Source organism: Urocitellus parryii, chromosome 1 (genome assembly GCF_045843805.1).
Source record: "Urocitellus parryii isolate mUroPar1 chromosome 1, mUroPar1.hap1, whole genome shotgun sequence".
Taxonomy (NCBI): domain Eukaryota; kingdom Metazoa; phylum Chordata; class Mammalia; order Rodentia; family Sciuridae; genus Urocitellus; species Urocitellus parryii.
The window spans coordinates 122936263-122958981 of NC_135531.1; the positions used below are offsets into that span (position 1 = coordinate 122936263).

Here is a 22719-nt window from a genome sequence, read left to right on the forward strand (position 1 = left end):
CTAACAGAACCAGAATCTCTGTGCCCCCTCACCTGTAGCTCATTGGTGCCCTGGACTCAAAGGCCTGGGTCCCGCCCCAGGCACCACCTCATAGCATTCCTGAGACCCCAACTCAGGAGCATCCCTCCTCACAAGTTGGAGTCCAGACCCTTCAAGTCCCTTCTCGGGTCTCCTAAATGTTAAAAAGCCTAATCTCTTCCTTTTATTTCCCCAGTTCTATACGTGCTCTGTGAGAAACTTATGTTTCTATTTCTTTAACTCTTGATCTTGATCTCTCTTTTTATTCCCCAGATTTTTAATTCCTGGCTGACAACTGTATTACATTTCTCTTTTAAAAACAATTGCTATGTTTTTTAAGTCCTAACTGGACTCTGTATGCATACTTCTATCAATAGTGACTGCCTTTGAGGGTTCCAAAACATTCCTGTCTTACTGTCTAAATGATATCAATGATTTTATTGCATGTAAAAATTATCATTAAATTTTATTTATGTTATATATTGAAATATTTTGAAAGATGGTTAAAGAAAAACAGGCATGAGTCCTCTCCTTTCTCTTAATTGCAAAGCAGTCAGTTCAAGATGACTTTGAAAAGGTAAATAAAACCATTCCATGAGACTTCACCAAATAAGATTTTGGACATTTCAAAATACCAGAAATTCCATCGTATGTCTTTGAAAATATTTTCATTCCTGTGGCATGAGTTATTTTTCTATCCAGGTCTACAAAAGTGCTAATTTCAAACAGTGGATGCTATTAATGGAAGTATAATTATGCCCAGGTGTTTATATTTCTTTAATTCTTGATCTAAATGACACCTCCTTCTTTGTTTACATAGGTAACAAAATTGAGCAAAAATGACTGGATTTTTATTAGGTTTTTTTTTTTTTTTTTAGAAAATCAATGTATAACATTGACTCTTAGGAGTCAGAGAGGTGAAAGACACAAAAGCAGAAGGAACTACTATCCAGATTACAAGCCCCAACATTCATCCTTAATGATTAAGTCTTTGACTCCACACCACCAGTTTTAATTATCAAAAACTACAGTTGAAATGGTAACACAAAAAAACACATGACCTGAACTTTTTCATAGCTGACTTTGCAAGGAAGTACACAGTAAATACCAATTTTGAGAACAGGACCACTTGCTTCACCAAACACTGATGTCTTACTAAGACATGACAACCGTGAGAATATGGTTAAGAAGCTCTGTCTTTCCAGCTTAATCAAAAAATTAAGTGAACAACCTTACACATTAGGGCCAGTAAAACTGTACCCAATGGATGATTGGCAGGTTGGGTGTGGAGCAAAAGTGAAAGAGGATTATTACCCTTTCTCTGCCAAGATGATGAGTTGCCAGCAGGGTGGAGCAGCCGGGCCATCTCTGAGGCTGCTCTAAATAAATAAAAGGGCATCAGTACAGACTAGTCACAGAAAATGCTTGTAGGCTATATGTGTGGGGGTTAATATCTATCTGCTCCATATAATAAATAACTAAGTGATATATCCTGAAAGAGTATTTAAGTAAGAACTTTACCTTTAAAAATATATGCTTCTCCTTTTCAACCATGAACCATTTTTTTTGTTACCATTATGTAGACAGAACCAAGAAGTCATTTTTTAAAAAAAGATTTTTAATTGTAGATGGACACAATACCTTTATTTTTATTTATTTGTTTTTATGTGGTGCTGAGGATTGAACCCGGTGCCTCATGAGTGCTAGGCAAGTGCTCTGCCACTGAGCCACAACCCAGCCCAAGAAGTCATTTTTTAACCGAAGATTTTTTCAAGGACCTAACAGAGAAATCTACTGAAGACCATTCTCACACATACCACTGCCACCAAATTGTTCTTTGAATTTTGCCATGAGTTCTTTAAAAGGTAGATATGATAAACAAATTTTTAAATACAACTTTTTTTAAATCACTGTTCTCTGGTAAGAACATACATAAGATATGATTCTCCACATTGGAATTGGGCTAGGCCCATAAATTAATTTGGAAAGAATTAACATTCCCATCCAGGAAGACAGTATATCTCACAGTTTTTCAAAAGAACTTAATTTTTGCTTTATTTGCACGTTGAGATAGAAGGCAAATCAATTTTGTCATTTTTGAGCATTGTTGTTACCATTTCAACTCACTAATTACTCGATTCCTAATTTCATAATCAAATACAGCTCCAAAGCATTTCAAGTAGTCAGTTCCTGCTTGTCTGGGTGGCCCCTACTTGTCTGGTAGTTTTAAGTGACAAACATGTCATAAAAATGTTTTTGAGGATGCCTTTAGAACAGTGTGCCTAGCTAGATATACCACACAGATATTCTTTTTTAGAGACAGATTTCTGCTCTAAATCTAAGGCCTAGGTCATTAGATTTTCTCTAGTCTCTCTCATTTCCCCTTTTTGTTCCTTAGTTAAATTTTTGAAAGGAAATCCGGATTTGATGAGGCTTTGCAAATTGTTTTTTTCATTTTTGTCTTGCATATATTTTCACTGAAGCATCAAATACTTATCTGGCACTGGATGGTAACAAATGTAAGGGAAAAAGAAATAAACATCTCAAACACACTGTACAATCCTGTATATTATCTTGTTTAACATCACCAAGATTTGTAACATCATCTTTGGTTTCAGATAACAAAATTGAAGCTAAAGAAGCTGAAGAAGTATGTTTCAGAACGGAGATGGATGAAAGGCAGAAACAAAACTAAAACGTACTTTCTGAAACTTGACCCCATCAAAATGCTGTCTCACTGGACCCGGTGGCATACACCTATAATCCCAGCAACTCAGGAGACTGAGGCAGGAGGATCGCAAATTCAAAGCCAGCCTCAGCAACTTAGCAAGGCCCTGTCTCAAATTAAAAAATAAAAGCTGGGGATGTAGCTCAATGGTTTAACCCCTCTGGGTTTAATTCCTGGTACCAAAAAATGAAAAATAAAATGCTCTCATCAGAAACTATTCTAAAATTTATATGAGAAGACTTTTATTCACTTAGGAAAACTTTTTAAGCACCTATTACATTTTATTAATGTAGTGGTAGTTGACTATCATTTAAAAAGGCAGTTAATGGTTGAAAAAAATCACTAAGGGGGCTAGGATTGTTGCTCAGTGGTAGTGTGCTTGCCTAGCATGTGTGAGGCACTGGGTTCATTTCTCAGCACCACATATAAAATAAATAAATAAATTCTATCAACAACTAAAAAATTTTTTTTAATAACTAAGCTGAAAATAGTTGAAACCACAGGCAGAGAAGAGAGTTCAATTGAAGTAAATTGAGCTGATCTAACTTGAACATTTTTTTTTTCAGTAAGATCACCTTTTACATTAGAATTAACTGCAAATATTTTTCTACTATTTTGTACTTACCACTATTGTTCATATCCCACTCCATTCCTTGGATTCACTTTTTCTTTTGCTGGAGTCCATCGTTTTGTATTTCTCTCAGCAAGAATCTGTAAGAGATAGATTTTATTAGTCTTTGTCCAAAATTTCTGCATTTTATTCTCACTCTTGAATGTCAATTTAGTCTTGTATAGAGTCTTAGGTTCAGTTGTTATTCCTCAGCATTTAATGTTTTAATCCCATTATCTTCTAGCATGTATATCATTAATTTAAAAAATACAATCAGATTGTTGTTAGTGTGTAGATAATCTTTTCTATATATACATATATATGTGTATATATATAAAAATAAAATATATATATATATACACATCTCCTATTTTACCATAGCTGTACCATGTATGGTTATATAATTCTTATCCTGTATGAAGGAATATGGCTAAGGAAGCAAGTAGAACCATAAAACCAGAACATGGACCCCTCACTTAGGTCCTGAAATTAAAGTACAACTGTGAGAGGACATCGATTTCTATCTCATGTAAAAATGCTATATGGGGTCATGGTGACACTGTAAGCTAAGCACCACTGAATTTGTTTTTATTTCTAATATTTACCACCTAGATCACTAAGGATCCATGTCTTTCCTTAACTCAGAAGAAACTTCCCATTAATTCTTCATATTTTTCCTCTTTTTCTTTCTCTCCTCTTCCCTTCCTTCTTTTCTTCTTTTATGAACATGTATTAGACATATATTGAAATTTTCAACTGATCTTCTTATCTGGATCTTCACTTTCATATTTTAAAGTTCCTGTGCTGGGTCTTCTTTGTTAATTTGTTATTTCTTTAACTGTACTTGGCTGGTAATTGGTTCTTTTTTGGTTTCCTCTTATTTGTGTGTTTATATTTTGGTTTTCTTTTTTCTAGGAATGTTATTTATTCCTGTATCCCCTTTAGGATGTCCAAACTTTGTGATCATCTTCTTCTTCTTTTTCTTTTTATGGTACCAGGGATTGAACCCAGAGGAACTTACCCACTACACCACATCTCAGCCCTTTTTGGCTTTTTATTTTGAGATAGGGTCTTATTAAATTGCTGAAACTGGCTTTAACCTTGTGATCCTCCTTCCTGAGCTGTTAGGATTACAGGTATATACCACCCTGCCCAGCTCAAAACTTCTTAAGAATCCCTTTTGGAAGTCTGCTTTAATATTTGATTATCTTTGGATGATAATTCATCTGCTATTGAATTTGTTGGCCATTTTTATGAATTTTGTTTTCATCTTCTTTGGTAAGATTTTCTCTTTCTTCTTTTGCTCACTGTCATAGTGAGAAGACATCTGGATATTTTAAATATTTATTTTAAAATATTTGGTCCATGTTTTAGGCAGCTTTTTCACTGCTGTGACTAAAATACCCAACCAGAACCACTGTAGAGGAGGAAAAGATTTTTTGAAGGCTCATGGTTTCAGAGGTCTTAGTCCAAAGAACGCCAGCTCCATTCCTTGCTCTAAGTGAGGCAGAACATCATGGTAGAAGAGTGTGGCAGAGGGAAGCAGCTCACAGGATGATCAGGAGAGAGAGAGAGAGAGGGAGAGGGAGAGGGAGAGGGAGAGGGAGAGGGAGAAGAAGAAGAAGAAGAAGAAGAGGAGGAGGAGGAGGAGGAGGAGGAGGAGGAGGAGGAGGAGGAAGGGAGAGACTCCACTCTCCAGATACAAAATATATTCCCCATAGCTGCACCCCCAATGAGCCACTTCCACCAACCACACCCTACCTGCTTCCAGTTGCCACTCAGTTAATCCGATCAAGGATTAATTCATTTATTAGGTTAAGGCTCTAACTCAAACATTTTTCCTCCAAATCTTGCTTTGTCTCACTTGTGAGCTTTTTGGGGAGACCTCACATCCAAACCATAACAGTCCAGCATTTCTATGTTGGAGTGCTGAGGGATGTAGTTAGTGTGTCAGTTCACAATACTATTTTAATTAGAAGTTTCAAGTACACAGTTAGAACGTATATTTGTTAAGCCAAGAAGTGCTCAAAATATATTATGGGTTTGGTTTGTAATGTTAGCATTCAGAACGTTTTTTTTTTCAAGATCAGTGTTTTCTCAATCAATAAGTACATGAAAAAATGCTCAACATCGCTAGCAGTCAGAGAAATGCAAATCAAAACCACCCTAAGATACCATCTCACTCCAGTAAGAATGGCAGCCATTATGAAGTCAAATAACAACAAGTGTTGGTGAGGATGTGGGGAAAAGGGTACACTGGTTCATTGTTGGTGGGACTGCAAATTGGTGCAGCCAATTTGGAAAGCAGTATGGAGATTTCTTGGAAAGCTGGGAATGGAACCACCATTTGACCCAGCTATTCCCCTTCTCGGTCTATTCCCCAAAGACCTAATAAGAGCATGCTACAGGGACACTGCTACATCGATGTCCATAGCAGCACAATTCAGGATAGCAAGATTGTGGAACCAACCTAGATGCCCTTCAATAGATGAATGGATAAAAAAATGTGGCATTTATACACAATGGAGTATTACTCTGCATTAAGAAACGACAAAATCATAGAATTCGGAGGGAAATGGACGGCATTAGAACAGATTATGCTAAGTGAAGCTAGCCAATCCTTAAAAAACAAATGCCAAATGACTTCTTTGATATAAGGGAAGTAACTAAGGACAGAGTAGGGACGAAGAGCAGGAGAAGAAGATCAACATTAATAGGGATGAGAGGGGGGAGGGAAAGGGAGAGAGAAGGGAAATTGCATGAAAAGGGATGGTGATCCTCAGGGCTATACAAAATTACATACAAGAGGAAGTGAGGGGTAAGGAAAGAATAATACAAGTGGAAGAAGTGTTTTACAGTAAAGGGGGTTGAGAGAGAAGAGGGGAGGGGAGGGGAGGGGAAGGGGGATAGTAGAGAATAGGATAGAGAGCAGAATTCATCAGACACTAGAATGGCAATATGTAAATCAATGGAAATGTAATTGATGTAACTGATGTGATTCAGCAATCTGTATACGGGGTAAAAATGGGAGTTCATAACCCTTTTGAATCAAACTGAAATATATCAAATTAGATGTAATGTTTTGAACTACCAACAATAATAAAAAAAAAAAAGATCAGTGTTTTCAACTATATAGATCCGTACCAGCAACTTCAGACTAATCCAACCTGCCACCAGCTTACTATAAGGGCCATTGGCTAAACATTCTTTTATATTTTGAAATAATTGTTAAAGAAAAAGAACAAGCAAAACAGACCATTTGTGTGCTTCAAAGCCTAACATATTTACTATTTGATCCTTTTCAGAAAAAGTTTGTTGAACCTGACAGTCTATCTCTGCATGCCTTTTCTCATATTTTTAATAGACTTTATTTTTTAGAGTAGTTTTAGATTCATAGGAAAACTGAGAGGCAGGTGGTCTCTGGCTCAACATATACATAGTCTTCCCCATTATCAACATCCCCCAACAGAGTGATATGCTTATTATGATTGTTGAACCAACACTGACTCAGCATTATCACCCAAATCCTTAGTTTACATTAGTATTTATTCTTGGTGTGGCACATCTTATAGGTTTGGACAAGACTTGTACCCATCATTACACTATCAAATAATTTCACTGCCCTGAAACTCTTCTGTGCTCTGTCTATTCTTTTATTTCTCCCTCCAACCCGATGAACACTAATATTTTTAACCCTCTTCCTAGTTTTACCTTCTCCATAATACCATGTAGCTGGAATTCTAAGTAGACAGCCTTTTAAAATTGTCTTCTTTCATTTAATAATATGCATTTGTTTCCTCCGAGTCCTTTAATAACTTAATACTTTCTTTGTGGTGCTGAATAATATTTCATTGTCTGGAGATACCACAGTTTATTTACCCATTTACCTACTAAAAGACATCTTGGTTACTTCCAAGTTTTGGAAATTAAGACTACAACTGCCTAAAACATTTGTCTTCAGGTTTTGTGTGGACATAAATTTTCAACTTCTTTGGATAAATGCCAAGGAATATGATTGCTGAATCATATGGCAAGACTGTTTGATTTTATAAGAAACCACTAAATTTTCTCCTAAAGTTACTGAGCCATTCTGCATTCCCAGTAGCAATGAAAGAGCTTGTTATTCTATGTCTTTGTCACTCTTTGGGGCTGTCAGCGTCCTAGATTTTATCCATTCTAATGGGTATGCAGTAGTATCTCATTGTTGTTTTAATTTGCATTTCCCTGATGAAATATGATGTGAAGCATTTTGAATAAGTTTATTTTCCATCTCAATTTTCATTGGTGAGGTATTGTTCAGACCTTCTGCCCATTTTTAAATTGGGTTGTTTTCTTACTGCTGAATGTTAAGTGGTTTTTCTTATATTTTTGAGAACAGTCCTTCAATAAATGTATCTTGAAAATATTTTCTACTAGTCTGTGGTTTAAATTTTTATTCTGAAAGTTTCTTTTGCAGAGCATAAATTTTAATTTTTAATGAAGTACAGCTTATTAGTTCTTTCCTTCATGGAGCATGTGTTTAATATTGTATCTAAAAACTATCATCATACTAAAGGTTAATAAATTTTCTCCTATTATATTCTGCATTTTACATTTAGATTTGTGATTCATTGTAAGTTAATATTGGTAAAAGGCATAAGGTACATGTTTAGACTCATGGTTTTGCATGTTGATGTCCAATTTTTCCAACATATTTATTGAAAAGAGTATTTTTGCTACATTTTATTGCCTTTCCTCCTATGTTAAAGATCAGCTGACTATATTTATATGTGTCTGTGTTTAGGCTCTTTAGTCTGATCTATTGATTTGTTCACCTATTCATTAGCCAATACTACAGTGACTTTGTTACTGTAGCTTTACAAATGTCTTAAAATTGGGTTATGTCAGTCTTTCAACTTTGTTCTTCTTCAGTATTATCATGGAAATGGATTATTATTACAGAACTTGATTCTCCATATAAACTTTGGAATTAATTTGGTGGTGTCCATAAAACTGGGATCACTAAATCAAGTTGATTGACATCTTAATAGTACTGTTTTCTCCTTCATGATTATTTAATATGTCCCCATTTATTTAGTTCTTTTTATTTCCTTTACTTTGTCGGGGGTGAGAGAGTACCAGGGATTAAACTCAGGGCACTCATCCACTGAGCCACATCCCCAGCCATATTTTGAATTTTTATTTAGAGACAGGATCTCACTGAGTTGCTTAGTACCTTGCTTTTGCTGAGGCTGGGTTTGAACTCATGATCCTCCTGCCTCAGCCTCCCAAGCCGATGGGATTACAGGCATGGGCCACCATGCCTGGATAGTTATTTTTATTTGTTTACTAGAATTGTACAGATTTCCTCATGTAGGTCTTATACATATTATGTTAAGTTCATACCTAATTATTTTATTTATTGGATAATAATGTAAATGATATTATATTTTAAATGTCATTTATTCATTGACGGTATGTAGGAAAGCAATTGGCTTTTGTACATTAACCTCATATGCTGGAATTCCCCTACAAGTGCTTATTAGTTCTGAGAGTTTTTTGTTTGTGTTTAACTAATTCTTTTGGATTTTCTGCATAGATTATCATGTCATCAGTGAACAAAGAACATTTTATTTCTTCCTTCAAAAACTGTACACTTATTTCCTTTTCCTGTCTTATTGCATAAGCCAGTACTTATATCAACAGGTTGAAGAGGAGTGGTGAGAGGAATGACCTTACCTTGTCTCTGATCTTAGTGGGAATGCTTTCAATATGATTTTAGTTGTAGGATTTTTTTTAATATTTATTTTTTAGTTGTAGTTGGACACAACACCTTTATTTCACTTATTCATTTCTATGCACTGCTGAGGATCGAACCCAGGGTCCCACACCTATGAGGCAAGAGCTCTACCACTGATCCAGAACCCCAATCCAGGTTTTTTTTTTTAATATATATATTATCACATTGAGAAAGCTTCTATGACTAAAGAGTTTTTACTAAGAATTTTTCCTTTCTAATAATATATGGGTATTATATTTTGTAAAATGTTGTTTTTGTCCCAATAGATACCATCCCAATTATTTTAGTTAAAAAATTCTAATTTACATGTTTCAAAACCACACATTGAGAGGGCCATGCTCAAGTGTATACTGTTTCAGGAACAACATTTTGAGATCCACCAACATGTTTTCTCAAGGTGTTGAAAACAGATTCAAATTGGTTGAGCACCTACATTTCTGACTGAATGCAGAACTCTGTGCTAATGTCAATTATCTCCCATCAGAGCCCAACCTATATACTATATGAGTGCAGTTTCCACTCAGACCAAAACTGAGAAAATGAGTATTTTTTTTGTTTTTCTTTTTCTTTTCCTCAAATTATTAAAATTATAAACCTTAAAAAAAGTTGTGGATGTAGTAGTGTTGGACACATGGGAGAAATAAGAAAGCTTTGGTTAAAAAAACAAGTGAGTCATTATATTAAAAATATTTGAAAACTACTTAAAGTGGAGACTCCTAGCTAAAGTAAATTCATCAGACCAAACCTAACATTCTTTTTAAAGATATAGATTAATTATTTTTATTATTTTTTTTAAATGTTACATTTATCCCTGAGCAGAACTTAGATAACAGACTAGTTAATTCTAGTTAATTTAAAAAAATTACTTCTAAATTTAGGTGGTGGAGTTCTAGAACTTATTTATCTTAATCATATTCTAGATACTAAAATTGCTGAAATTTTTGGGCCCAAGAAGGAACATTTAAAAGCAAACTGTCTAACATAAAGGTGCAAAAATACCTTCTAGCTTCTAAACAGAGCTAGTTTCCAAATCATATGAAGGCTACAGTGACCTGGAGTTGGTGAGGAAAGAATAATCTATTCTTGCCCCCTGCGCCTCTGTCCAGAAGTAGAGGACCCAGGACATATCGATGCAGAAACATGTACAAGAAATTTTAATATACAGAGAGAGTGACTCAAGGCAAAGGGAGGTCTGACTTGTGTCTTGGCTTCTGAACTGATTTGTTGACTTAACTGTAGCAAGAAGACTGGGCTATTTTTCAAAGCCAGAAGAGATGCATGGTTTCTTCCTGTCCCAGAGTGTTAGTCCATAATCATGCTGAAAGGGTTTTGTGTTACTGAGCATAAGGAATATGTTTCACAATGAAGAAAAGCAACTCTCTCTTGCTATTCTTTATCTAGCGATCGGTTTCTTTCTCCCAGCTGAATATAAAGTACATTTTCCACTTTAAAATCACCCTTTAGAAATTTTGTTCTTATTCACTGTGGCAGGGAAGATAAAAAGTGATTATAGTGTCTATCCTGAGCCTCAGCTCCTGGTTACAGCTGACAAGTCTACACCCTAGTAGGAATAAAATCTTAAATGATTGCTATCTTTCTGGCTTTCTATACAATACAAAGATAAACTGTGAAACAAGTCCTTTTGAAAAATGGAAATATTTCATTAAGTCTACCCAAGTTAGACTTTTGGCAAAGCAAAATCTGTCACTGAACCAGTACATTCCTCTTCCTTCTTAAGCTCTTGCTTATGAGGAGGTGATAAGTAAATGTTTCTTCTGATCTTGGTTCCAGATGAAGAATACCCATATTATTCATGTGGAACCAAATATGCCATCTGCTTCTTGTTACCAAAACTGTGTGGCTGTGACATAAAACTTAGTTGTTGATGGCTTTACTGACTTATTCTTTTTGTGAACATGAAGGTTGCTTTCAGAATTTTCCCTCAGAGAAAGTTGTTGTTGTTTCTGTTATGGAATGGGAGAATAAAAAGGTGTGCCAGTTATAGTTTCACCGTGTCCAAATCACAAATGCTGGATTTTGGTGCCATTAATCCATTTTCATTATCTCATTCTTTGAAAGCAGACATCTGACCCATAGGAAGGAACCCAGAAGAGCAGAGTAATGAGCAGGGACGGAAGCAGCAGGAGCTGTGGGGAGTCTGCCATTTCTCTGAGCATAGGGGTTACTAGAATCTGCCAATATCGTGGTCAACTTTCTACTCTTCTTAGTCAATTTCCTAGACAGACAGCATTTGAGATTTAGAAATGTCTGTGCTTTTCTTGGGTATTTACTTAGTATCAGAGTTAATAATCTTTCTGACTGGATCAGAATTTAGCTTCAGGTTTTACTGTTTTTTTTTAAATACTGCCTAAGGCAAATGTGGACAAAGTATGGCCCACAGGCCAAATCCAGACCATCATCTACTTTTGTAAACAAAATTTTACTGAAATGTAACCATGTTCTTTTTTTTTTTTTAGACACTGTTTTCAGCTTCAATGGCAGACCTGAGTAACTGCAACAGGGACTGTGTGGTCCACAAAGCTTCAAATATTTACTAACCACCCCTTTGAAAGAAAGGTTTGCTGAACCCTGGTCTGGGGTCCTGACACTATTTGCTTAGAAGGTTCTTTTACTTTGTGCACTTTTCTTAGCTCAGCTTTCTCATCTGTAAACTGGGGACAGAAACAAAACCTGTCTTGCAAGGTTCTTGTGAGGATGAAATTAGATAACCCATGCAAAGTGTTTAGCACAGGGACTGGGTAAACGTTCCATCAAAGTTAGCACAGTTGAGACTTGCAGTGTTATTTGCAACTATCAATTTTAACTCTTCCTTGTGAAGCAGTTAAGTACTAAGAACAAGAGCATCAAACTTGGGCTCAATACATCTGTTACAGCTACTACCTGTGCTACCTTAAGACACTATTGTACTTCCATCGTATTCTCTCTATTCTGAGAATAATGAAAATTACTGTGGAGACAGAAGGAAACCCTTAAAACTTTTAGAGAATAACAAGACCAACAGCAATAATAAGACAAATGATATATAACAGGTGAAAGATCACAACAGTAGAAAACCCAACTACTCCTGGGAGGTAAAATGTAGTCAACATTTTCAGGAAAATGGATTTTCAACCAGCAGTCTCTACTTAGCTGAACTACCCAGTAAATGTGAGGGTGAAATAAAGACATTTTAAAGATGCAAATTATAAATAATAAAAACAAATCAAAACCTCACCCAAACTATTTCTTGGTAATATATTGGAGAATGTGCTGAATAAAAGGGGGGGTGGAGAAAGAAAAAAGTAAACTAAGAAAGAGAGCAATGTATTAGCTGGAGGAATTCTGGGAAGATGAGTTTGCAGTCTATACTGCAAATCCTGGAGTTCCCCTTGAAGAAGGAACAAGTAGGACAAAAACCCATCGACCGCATCTGCAGCAGACCTTCGTGATGATGCATCACCTGATGTCATAAAATATGAGTGAGTGGAAAGAGGAGAAGAACCACTGAGATGGGAAGACCTGAATCGAATCAATCATGGAGACAAAGGAATTTCTGATAGCTTTGAGAGCAGAGGACCAAAACAATAAGAAGTTTTCAATTCTAAAACCAGTAATCTTTTCTTCTTTTCCCTCTTGTATCTGCCCAGAGTCTAATTAAATGAATATCCTTTAATCACCCAAACTATCTCAAAGGCAATTATTAGACATAACCCTACTTTTTGTAAACTTATCCAATTCGAGACCCTTATTGATTAGTTATATTGTATCTACATTGTTAGAACAAGTAGACTTTGTATATACTATTATGTGGACATGTATATAACTTGTCATCTAAATCAAGAAAGTTTTGATAGTGAAAGGATCCACTAGGATCAACTAGGCCAAGACCAAAGGGATCAACTGGAGCCCTTTGGAAAATTGGATCATATATTGGATCATCTTCTTTATAACAATTATTTAGTATTGCTAACAAAGTTAAACATGCACTTAATGGTTACCACTTGTCCTTATGTTGATGCCTCACCAGTCATTTTGATCTTCTGAAGCCTATTGTCTAATAGATTCTGCAAGAACTGCTTATGAAAGTAACATGCCTTCAGTCTTTGCATGAGCATATCTCATCCTCTTAGGCTTCATACTATGAGATTAAGTAGACTGAAGATAAAGTGTTATCATATTTTTTAAAGTTAAAAGTTGTATAATGTTAGATTTATCCACTTAAGTATATAATTAGTTAATTACTGGTATACTCACAAGGTTTTTAGACAATCACCACAATCAACTTTAGAATATTTCATTGCCATAAAAAGGAACTCCAACCAGGCACAGTGGCTTATGCCTGTAATTCCAGCAGTTCAGGAGGCTAACACAGGAGGAACACAAGTTCAAAGCCAACCTAAGCAACTTATTGAGGCCCTGAGCAATTTAGCAAGATCCTGTCTCAAAATAAAAAAGAAACGAAGAGCTGGGGATGTGGCTCAGCCCCAGGCAGACACTAATTTACTTTCTGTCTCCAAAAATTTGCCTCCAAAAATGCCTATGGGAATTTTATATGAATGGAATTATATACTATTCAGTCTTTTGTGACTGATTTCTAAGACTGAGCACACTGTTTTCAACTTTTGGCAGTATTATAGCATGTATCATGTTCCCCTCTTTTAATAAGATAAATAATATTCCATTACATAGTTAGGATAAATTAAACACGATTGGTATTTGAACAGAAATAAGAACTTTAAAATTTTCTAAAATGGTTTTACTACATTTTTTCATCATTAGAATTATAACTAATATAATTATCATGTTAAGTAAAAGATATATATATATATATATATTTAAAAACTTAATGAATACATAATATATTAATATAAGATTTATTTCAGATCTTAATAATGTAAGGTATTTTATATTTAAATATAAAATTAATGTTTAATACCTGTTTAATAAAAGTTTAATATTGAATTGAAATTAATTGAATTAAAAATTCAACATGAAGCCCAAATAAAATCAATATGGAGGAGTAATGTGCCCTGATAGCTGTCAGAAGACGTATAAAAGGGTAAAAATAGTTCATGGAATTATCTCCTGTCTACACAGAAAATAACACTCTGAATAAAGTCATCTATCAATGTCCCAATTATCTTTTTTTTTTTTTTTGTATGAGGAATCTAATCCAGGGTTGCTTTACCACTGAGCTATATCCCCAGCCCTTTTTATTTTTTTACTTTAAGACAAGGACTCACTAAGCTGCTGAAGCTGGTTTGATTACTTGCGATTTTCCTGTCTCAGCTTCCCAAGTCACTGGGATTATAGGCTTGCACCATTGTGTCTGGATGTCCCAATTAATGATGCCTTAAACACTCCATTTGTGCCAGAGCAAAAGGCTCGTGCATTTGGTGAACAAAGCATAGAGCTGCTAGGTGTCTAAGTGAGGACTCTTAAAGCTCTTGAGGTCAAGGGTGTATTAGAGAATACAATCCTGATAACTGAGGCATAAAATATTCACTTCTTTGCTCTTCTTACTATCCGTAACAACTACAATTTGGTTTGTGGGTATTCAGGAAACCTCTCTATAGAGTTTAAATTTAAGAATCACTTTAGCTTCAATAGATTCATTTTTTTTCACTGTGGTTGTAGGAATAAAGTTCACTCAAGTCCATTATAGTCACAATGGTATGTACAGACACAAAGAAAAATGCTATACTTTGATTCTTTCTAGTGTAAAGCTTAGCTTGTGATAACAATCGAGTTGACAAGCTTTTGTGTGCAGTCAGTTCTCCTTACTCATGATAGTTACATTCTAGAATATAGCTATGAATACTGAATTCCCAGATATTGAAGCATTACTTCCATGGAGGAATATAGGGTTAGATTCCTACAAGCCTCTGGTTATAATATTTTCCTTAATTGATCAAAACATTACCTTGTGTTATATGTATTTCTTTTAAAGGTACTTTATTTACTACACATCATTGACTTACTAACATTGAACTCAGGGTCAACAGCACTATAAGTCATGCCTAAATGATGCTTGGCCAACACATGCATTTTTTCTGTGAGGCATAGTATAGCCTTTTTGTGGTTTGGAACACTAGCTAGCACTTCAACACTTCAGCACTGTCTGGAGATCATTTTAGATACAGAAAATACCCAACAAAAAGTACAGAAATGTAAGTAAATATAATCACTCCTCAAACAATTTGAACTTCAAGAATTTTCATAAATGCCCCATCCCCATTACTCAGAAATCTTTTCCACTACAATATTTTTTCCCAGTTTTCTTAGGTTTAATTATATGTGCCCTGTTCATAAACATGGTTTAAAACAGGGTTCCACAAGCCCACCAGAATTTATATGTCAACTTTTGTGTTTATATTCAAATTTGATTTCCTTTGGGAAGAGATCCATGGATTTCACTGTATTTTCGAAGGAGGTCTAGAACCAATGAAAAGGTCTTTCAAAGGAGGTGAGGAGTGATGAGAAAATAAATGAAAGTCAAGGGCTGGGCCTGTAGCTCAGTGGTAGAGTGCTTGCCTAGCATATGTGAGGCACTGGGTGTGATCCTCAGCACCACACACAAATAAATAAATAAATAAAATAAAGGTATTGTGCCCATCTACAACTAAAAAAAAAATTAAAAGAAATTAAAGTCAAGGAATGGCAACATTTAAAGAGCCAGCAGAGGAAGGGGAAACAGTGAAGGAGAGCCTAGGAGGAAGCCAGTCCAGTGGTGACCCCGAAGTGGAGGTAGCATGAAAGTCCTAAACAGCAGAAGTCATCAGCACTGTGTCAGATAGCCCAAGATTAAGAAAAATAAGTGTTCCAGAGGTCAGTGGAGCTCAGGTGAGAGCATTCTTGGTGGAGTAGTAAGGGTGGAAGGAAACAAGAAAGCAAAGAAGGAAAGAAGGAAGAAAGACCATGAATGAAAGGAAAGATAGGATAATAGTTGAGAGAAGATGTTGTTGAAAGATCATGTGACTACTCTGAGGATAAAAGGGGTAAAGGAGGAAAGCTGGTGAAACAGACAAAAATACATATCAGGCATCTGCTCCGAGTCAGGTGCTCTGCAGAGTGTTGAAACAGAACAGTTTTTAAAACACAGATACTTGCCCATGCGTAGGTTTTAGGCTAAGGACTGCTTTACAAGCCAGGCTTCCCACAGAATCCCCTGGGAAGTTTTTGAAATTAAGACCTGAGTTTCAGCCTGCCAGATTCTGACTTCATTGGCCAAAGGTGGACCTACGCATCAGTTTTGTAAGTCATTCTTATATATGTGCAGGAATGAGTCACTGTCCTGGAGAGAGGGACGGGTTCATCAATACATATCAGAGCCACGTAGCAGACCTGGCCCATCCTTGTCCATCTCAGCAGGAGTGAAAGATGTCAGCATGGAATTTAAGGAAGTTACTGCACAATGGCCTTGTTCTCTCTGTGAAGTTAAAAGTAAAATGATCTGCTGAGAGTGAGGAGTAGAGAGAAATTTAAGAAAGGGGCAAGAGTCTGAACTGATTACAACAGTACTGGAAGATGGAATTGACATAGACATACTGTCAATCAGCTTAGAGGACTCAGAAGAACCTGGAAAGCTTGAAACTGTAGCAACAATGATTTGCATTTATTCTTGATTTTCTGTCAGCATGAGAAAAAATGTATTTGTCTTATCTTACCAAGAAAACTATTAATTTACTCTGATTTTTGTTTTAATTCTGCAGTTCATGGTGTGATGCTGGCAATGCTAGTCTGTAAAGACTCAATAAACAACATAAAAAGAAGTGGAATCTAGCCCCTGTCCCAGCACAGAGTGTTCCAAGTGTGATATTTAGTTCTGACATGTACTGCTTACATAGCAGCCTCTTCTGGGCTTTAGATATAATTAAGTCACATGTGATTGCAATGGGACTTTTAGTTCAATGACTGAATTTGCTGTCACCTTGAGTCTCTGTGATGAGACATCCCCATTCTGTTCCCACAAGCCTCTCAGGGTTGGGCTGGACAACTTCGTGATTTGGGTATCACTGGAGAGAGGAATATCATTTAAGAAAGAGCTTGATGTTTTCTTTCCAAAATTTCCCTCAGGAGGTACCCATAAGTAGAGTGAATGTGCCTGAAATTCATTCCAAGACAGATGCAGTGTTATTAGAAATGCTCCTGATTTGCCTTTCTTTCAAGGACAAGAAAAACTTTGGAAAATGATTTTAAAAGAGATGAAAGATTGACCATCCCTCAAACAAGATATAAAATATTTAGGATGTTGAGAATCAAGCAACACACATCTACTAACAATTTAAAGTCTTTCTGCAAATATCATACAACAGGTAGAGGTATACAAAGTTAGCCAACAGTGCATGGCCAAAGAAAATACATGTGCATTGACCAGAATTGTGGAATTTTCTCAGTGATACCATTTTCTCCTCTTTCTTTTACAAATGAGAAGACTGTGTCATTGAAAAGGTAAAACTGTGTCAAAGGCACAGTTTATTCATCCACAAAAATGCATTGGGCACCTATTTTGTCTACATTGTGAAAGGAAAAGGAAATGAAGAACATGAGGTTCTCCATAGGTTCGTGGAGCAGTTATCATGAAAGGTGCCTCACAGTTGGGTCTTTTTTCCACTCCACTACAGAACAGGAACTAGTCATGAGGGAGTGAGGCACAAAGACACTTCTGTCAGCTCCCATCAAAGAGATAAGTTCCCATCAGCTGCAGAGGTAGGATCCATTGTAGATGCCAGGAAGCACATGTTGAATAAAAGAAGAGGAATGTAGTAAAAACATATCAAAATCAGTCTGAATGGGCTTGAAACAGGGAATTATAAATATGAGGAACAGAAAAGAAAAGGCTCACCAGTCAGAAGAGAAAACTGCTCTTGATGGCTTGTGAACAGTTTGACTTGGATAGAGAGAATTCTTATAAGAAGTAATACAAGGACTAGGGATGAAGCTGTGTGGTAGAAAGCTTGCCTAGCTTCTGTGCAGACCAAGGTTCAGTTCCCTGTATAAAACACACACACACACACACACACACACACACACACACACACACGATAATACAAGGTGAGAATAAAAACAGGAAGCTGTGACTATTTTACTCTGTGGGCAAAGACGAAGTGCTATGGTATTATCCAGTTGAAAACCATCATGAAAAGAGTATTCTAGGAAAGCTGTAAGGAGGAAGAGCTGGAATCAGGAGATGGAAGGAAGGAGGAAAATCATGGTGTCATTAACCCAGTGTTGGGGAGTTTTTACAGGGGTCTGAAAAGGCTAAGGAAACAGAGTGGGGCTGAAGATTAAGAACTAATCCTGGAAGAAGAAGAAAAGGCATAAGAGCTCTGGAAATGGAAGCTCATTGTTGATTGTGTTGGATCTAAGAACTGAAGTCAAAGAAACAGGTAGCTTGGTTAGGGAGGTTAGCAAATACATTGAGAAATTTTCTGTTTCAGCTTGAACTTAAGTAATCTTTCAGAGATGTCTTACTTTGTAATAATAAAAACAAACTCAAACAAATAAAAAAAAACACATCCAAAGAACAAAAATGATCCTAACTAATCAGCCTTTACTGGAAGTCTTTTCTTGTTTGGAGCTGTGAAGAATAGATACTGGAAAGGGTTGAGGATATAGCTCTGAGGCACAGTACTTGCCTGGCATGCATGGACTGAGTTCAATCCCCAGTACCAAACAACAAAAAAGACAGCCTCTATTGGGTCCCCTCTTGCTCTGCAGGAGCCATCTCTTCTCTTCTTACTTGAAAAAAATCGTACTGTTTTACTCTCAAAAAAAAAAAATACACACATGCACACACACACACCCATACTCCCACATACATAAGTGATTGGGAAATGACTATTTAATTCTATTTAGCATCTTAACTATCCTACTTAAACAAAAACAATAAATCTGTCTTTTTCACATCCTCTCCTATCTAATTACAATAGGATGCAGATGTCTTCAAAAAGGAATAATTTGGGTAATTTAAAAATGACTGGAAGTGTCATTGCTTATAGTTTTTAGTAAGCCATTGAGAGCAGTTAGGATCTGGACATTTTAAATCAGGTGTAAACTGTTGAGAAAGAAGTGTTTGCAAAACAGAGACTAACTGTTTTGAAATTTAATTATTCACTCAGTTTGGATTAAAATAAGCCCCTGTTGATTCTTTTTTTTTGGGGGGGGGGGTGGGGAGTTCTTCCAAAAAATCTTATGAGAGTTCTTTATGCTGGTGGTATATCTGCTGAATATTTCATTTACATTTGTCCTGATTCTACTGTTTTGCTTTCCTATACCACCTATGGTGACTAAGGCTCATTTGTTAAAATTCACACTTTTTTTCTTCTTTATAGGTTATTTAATACTGCATAATAAGGCAATTAAGCTGCAACCCAATGCACTCTAAGCAGCATGGGGATGATCCAAAAAAGACAAAATAAAGTTAATGTAACATAAAAATGACTACACAGCATATTAAAGAAATAAGATAACTTATAAATACTTTACTGTCATTAGGATCCACTGGAAAGTAGTTCAGGAAATTTAACATCCTCAGGGTCTTTCACGGAGTGTGATTTTACGAGACTATTTGTAAATAATTTTTATATATATTTTGAAGATGAAACCTCAAGTTTAAATGTCTTTTGATCTCTTTAATGTGTTGCATGTCTTGTAATCTCTTTGTGTTACACAGCTATTAGAATTCACTTAATTTGACCTATCACAATAGATGGTGTTTAACCAAGACCAAAAAGGAAATTACTTAAATGAAAAGGAAAAAATTTGAATTAAAAGGAAACAACTGAAGAATTCTCCCAATGTTTCTGCCTTCATTTAAGCTTCTCCTTTTTGCTATGCATCAGCTGGCTGAGAGATTCACTGTCCTTAGTCCTCTTCATTAGCCAAGCATTCAGCATATCATTGGCAAAGTGAGTCTTTGATGACGGAATCCCTTGACCTCTTTTCCTACTCAGTTTTGGAAGTTATATTAATAAGGACATGGTACATTATCCTGTGGTAACAAATTGACCCCCAAGTCTCAGTGGATTAACACAGCAAAATATGTCTCTCAGTCTGTCTAAATTTGTTCAGCCCAGAGCCCTGTTCCAGTCACTCAATTTTTAGTGGCTCCACAATAATGTAGCAATGCTATTTCATGAAAAGTGGCCACAGAGTATGTTAGGGGTACACAAGGAACACAGAACATGAAACTCTCACGTTCTTTCATGTTCACTTTTTGTGCTTGGCAAGGGAGTGTAGAAAACCCAGGGAGATGAAAAGGGATGGTGAATCGCAAGCATTCTCTTTATGTCAGGGGAAGGTATTTCTCCTGGAAGGCAGCACAACGATCTAGAATTTCAAGACGAGATGAGTCAGGCTTTGGAAAAACCACTTGTTTTTTTCTGGATATGAATCTATAAAATAAGAAATTTAGAAGAGATTGTGGGAAGAGAAACATCAGGCCCTGAGAATCATGTCCTGTCACCTAAGGGTCTGTGGGCTTTAGATGGTGAGATTTAATATGTTGTTAAGAACTATTACATCAGTGAGCAAAAGAGGTCTCATATTAAAATAGAACAAGGCATTAAATACAAAGGGCCAAAAACTTTAAATTGTTCTCCTTCCCCAATTCACCACTCTGAGCATGTTCCATAAGCAAAATAACCTAAGTATCAGGGCAATTAATTATACAATGGCTTTCCTTACTCTTAAACGGAGATTATTGTGTTTTATAAGAAGATGATTGTAGAGTTTCCTTCCAATAAGAGCACAATGAAAATAAACAGGAAAGGTGAATAACATCTTTCTTATTTGATAAATAACATCTAAATGTTTACGAATTTTAACGCAGGCATTAAACCAGTAGTAGCCTTCAATATTTTGGAGTTAAATCTGAATAAAGTAAGTACAAAGAACTCACAGTGACAAAATTATTTTATGGAACTCTCAAGATAAAAGGGAAAAGGGGCTCTATTACACACTTTTTCTCTGGGTTAGGTTTCTACCCCCAACTGCCATTCCCGATGCCATTGTATGGGTCTGGAGAACGTGTTATATTGAAAGTGTTTGGAATGAATAAGAAAGTCTTTAAAAGTTTTCTTTTCTTCCCTGTCCCCCTCCCCCACTCCCTCTCTCCCTCTTCCTCCCCCTTCCCCTCCTCTTCCTTCTTCTGTCTTCTTCTAGTTATAGATGGAGACAATATCTTTGTTTTATTTATTTACATAATTATTTTATGTGGTGCTGAGGATTGAACCCAGTGCCTCACACATGCAAGGCAAGTGCTCAACCACTGAGCTGTTACAACCCCATCCCTGAAAGTTGTTTTGAGAGTTTATGACATAATTGAGAATACTTATTTCTGTGAAGCTGAATTAGCCTGGACATTACTTGACCCTTATGATATGGGTAAAGCTCTTGATAGAAGTCAGTTCTATCAAGCAAATGATTTCTACCTAAATTTGAGTTACATAAGGATCATAAAGGCCATGGATATTTGAGGGAAATATAATTGGTTAATGACTACAATTACAAAACTGCGTGCTGTATCTTGATTGAAGGTGATTCCTTACTGTAGTCTAAAACCCACTTAAGAACTAGAAATCAGTATTAGGTTTGGCCTGAAACTCAACAGCACAGTAATAAAACAATGCACATACATATACCAAAGATGTGATATACAGTTCCAAGATTTGATCTCCAAAGAGATGAAGGAGTTTGTAGATGGTATATACCACAATTGTATAGGAGTCAGAGGAGATTAAACTGTCCTATTACCAAGATTTTTATCAGATTCAAACACAACATAAATTTCAATGAAGCCATCTATGTTAATGCCTAGATCAGGGGCAAGGGAGATGGAAGGGAGGGACTGCTAATGAATACATATTTCTTTTAGGAGGGGTGAAAATGTACTGAAAGTATATTATAATAATGGTTGCACAACCTTGTGAGCCTACCAAAAACCACTGAAGTTTATGCTATAAATGTGTAGACTCTTCAGCAAGTGAATGTTATCTCAATAGAGCTGTTTAAAGTGGGAAATAAAGATTCACAAATATAATGCAGTCACCCCTAAAAAATCATCACATTTCTGTGTTTCTAGAGCTTTAATTGCAGGATGGGGCAGATCTGAAACAGAAAGGCCAGTTGCTGAAGAGGGAATTAAGTTTTCAACATTCAGGAACTGATGCAACTTTAATGGAATAAACTCATTTTCCTTCACTGCAGACAACAACAAATCAAAAATCCTTGACAGCAGCATACATTTCTGAAAAAAAAATTTCCTTGTCTACAGCTTCCATTTGGAAGAACCTCAACCTATTTTATATAACTCTTTTTAATCAGCTTGGGGGAGCTGTTAGGAGGAATCTGAAGAGCACTCGCTGGCAGGATTGCCTTGTTAGCCTGGAACTCTGTCATCTGAAGGTATGGGCTCTCAGGCTGGGCAAAGGAGTGAGTTGAGAACTTTGGGGCAAGAGAAAAATAAGATAAACATAAAGGAGTGAGCTTAGGTACTAAGTGTCTCTGTATTCAGAATGTGTCCTACATAACCTGTTTCTATTCACCCAGCGACAATTCGTGTTAGAGTAAAACATGAAAGCA

General features: G+C 36.1%; 1 protein-coding gene across 5 annotated transcripts in view; it reads right to left on the bottom strand.

Moving 5' to 3' along the window:
* The window catches only part of Kcnn2 (potassium calcium-activated channel subfamily N member 2), a 424434-nt gene that overhangs the window by 277716 nt on the left and 123999 nt on the right, over window positions 1-22719 (bottom strand). For all 5 annotated transcript variants that reach the window (XM_077796938.1, XM_026414667.2, XM_077796931.1 and 2 more), the window contains exon 2: window positions 3372-3457. The gene's annotated coding sequence lies outside the window, so the exon portion shown is untranslated. The remainder of the gene's footprint in view (window positions 1-3371; window positions 3458-22719) is intronic.